Source organism: Triticum dicoccoides, chromosome 4B (genome assembly GCF_002162155.2).
Source record: "Triticum dicoccoides isolate Atlit2015 ecotype Zavitan chromosome 4B, WEW_v2.0, whole genome shotgun sequence".
NCBI classification, from domain to species: Eukaryota; Viridiplantae; Streptophyta; class Magnoliopsida; order Poales; family Poaceae; genus Triticum; species Triticum dicoccoides.
This window is the reverse complement of record NC_041387.1, coordinates 17141136-17143620: the sequence shown is the minus strand read 5'-3', so window position 1 is coordinate 17143620 and position 2485 is coordinate 17141136.

Below are 2485 nucleotides of genomic sequence, written 5' to 3'. Positions count from 1 at the left end.
AGTGGCGTTGCCTCTGGATGAACAGGACCCCGTGGTGTGGAGGGCTAGATGAACAGTAGATGATGGAGGGGTGGCCGTGGAGGGGTGGTTGAACAGGAACCCGTGGTGTGGAGGGCTGGATGAATAGTAGACGGTGGAGGGCTGGATGAACAGTAGACGGTGGAGGGGTGGTTGAACAGTAGCCGATGGAGTAGCGCGCGGTGGAGGCTGGATGAACAGGAACCCGTGGAGGCTGGAGGAGGTCGACGGTAGCCCGTGGAGGCTGGAGGAGGTTGACGGTGGAGATGAACAGTATCCCGTGGAGTCCCGTTTTGCGGTACGCCACACCCCTCCCGATGAACAGGACCCCCGTTTCGACCGTAGCGCTCCAACACAAGTTCGTTTCGTCCATTTTGCGATACGCCACACCCCTCCCGATGAACAAGACCCCCGTTTCAACCGTAGCGCTCCAATACAAGTCCGTTTCGTCCGTTTTGCGGTATGCCACACCCCTCCCAATCAACAGGACCCCCGTTTCGACTGTAGGAGGTCCGTTTCCTCCATTTTGCGGTACGCCACACCCCTCCCGATCAACAGGACCCCGTTCCGAACGTAGGAGGTCCGTTTCCTGCGTTGTGCGGTACGCCAGGCCTCGTTTCCATCGCCTGTTCCGTCCAAGCCCTCCCGATGAACACGACCACGCATTCCGTTCTGACCCAGCCGGTTGGCTCCCCATGAACCTGACAACAATGTTGTTTCTCCGTTTCGACCCAGCCATGTACGTATGTGCGAGTAGGCGTTCGAGACCCTGCCCGTATGTACGTACGTGGCCGTATTTTCTTTCTTGCACCCTCGCCGCTGTATGTACGTGTACATGATACGTGCGCGCCTCTACTACGACACATGCGCGCCTCTACATCCACCAGTATATATGTACGTACACGTTCGCGAACATAATGACAACGCTACATACGCTTCGACCAGGTGGGTCCCGACTGTCAGGCACTTCCTTGCGTGCGATGGGTCCCAGCAGTAAGGGGGGCAAATCATTTTTTTTGCCCGGACGCACTTCCTTGCGTGCGAAGATGTAGCTGGTGGGTCCCAGCAGTCAGGGGGGTGAATGTTTTTTTTGCCCGGACGCACTTCCTTGCGTGCGAAGATATAGCTGGTGGGTCCCAGCAGTCAGGGGGGCGAATCGTTTTTTTGCCCAGACGCACTTCCTTGCGTGCGAAGGTGTAGCTGGTGGGTCCCAGCAGTCAGGGGGAAACGTTTTTTTCACGAAATATGGTGGCCCGTCCGGTGGGTCCCCGCTGTCAGGTGGAGGAATAATTATTTTGCGCGTAATAAGGAGGCACTTCCTTGCTGCGGCCGTGGACCCAGCTGTCAGCCTCTCCACGTACAGTCCACGTCCGATGGAAGCCGTTCCTTGACCACGTTGACCATGCCGCACCGAGAGCACCAGGGCGGTGGACGACAGCGAGGCCTAGGAAGGGGACGATGCGGAGCCGGGGAAGACGCGACAGTGGATGCCCACGCGTAGAGGAGTACGAGGGTTCACTGGTTCGCTGCGATGTGAGGCTGCCGTCGCCGCAGAATAACAGGGGATGTGGTGAGTAGAGGGATGGCCTGGCCAGCGGTGGGAGTAGTAGGGGGCGGTGAGGCCTCCACCGCATCGTAGCCGACCACGGGAGGCAGGAGCACGAGGCACGACCGGCGCTGGTTTGGGCGGCTGGAGCAAGAAGACCAGAGGTTGAAGAAGCATTACGGCCGTTGGATGGACATCATACGGTCACTGGAGCTAGAATCGTGGATATTGACTAAGTTGACAAAGCCCTCCGTCCCCGTCAACTTAGTAGGCCCACAAGTCAGCCTACCACTATACTGGGTCCCAGCTAAAAGAGGGAGTATTCATCTTTTTGTGCGTAATAAGGAGGCACTTCCTTGTGTACGAAGATATAGCTGGTGGGTCCGAGTAGTCAGAGCCGGCCGCGGGGAGGTGGGAGCAGGCAGTCCCGCCGACGCTTGTTTGAGCGGCCGGAGCAGGAAGAGCAGAGATTGAAGAAGCACGACGGCCGTTGGATGGCCATCCAACAATCACTGTTTGTGCGTCAACCTTTTTTAGGAAAGCCTCAAATTTCTGGAAAACAGCATACAACCCATCTGCCATTATTTTTAATAATTTACAGCCCATTTGCTAATTCTTAAGGTGTTTTTTGGAGCCCATATTCTTTTTGTTAGCATTATAGCCCATATTGTGGCCATGGTTAAAAACTTATATGAATTTTTGCATATTTCGGTGCGGTCCGAACTGTTTTTAATCCCGAAATTTCGACTGATTTTAAAAATAAATATATATCAATATAAAATCCAACAAATTCTCCACGTATAAAAAATAATGTAATTTAAAATCTCGAAATAAAAAAATATATTTGAAACTAATTGCCGGTTTGATGTGTTTTAAAAATGTACATCACATTTCTCATTACTGATGGGCCATTTTCTTGGC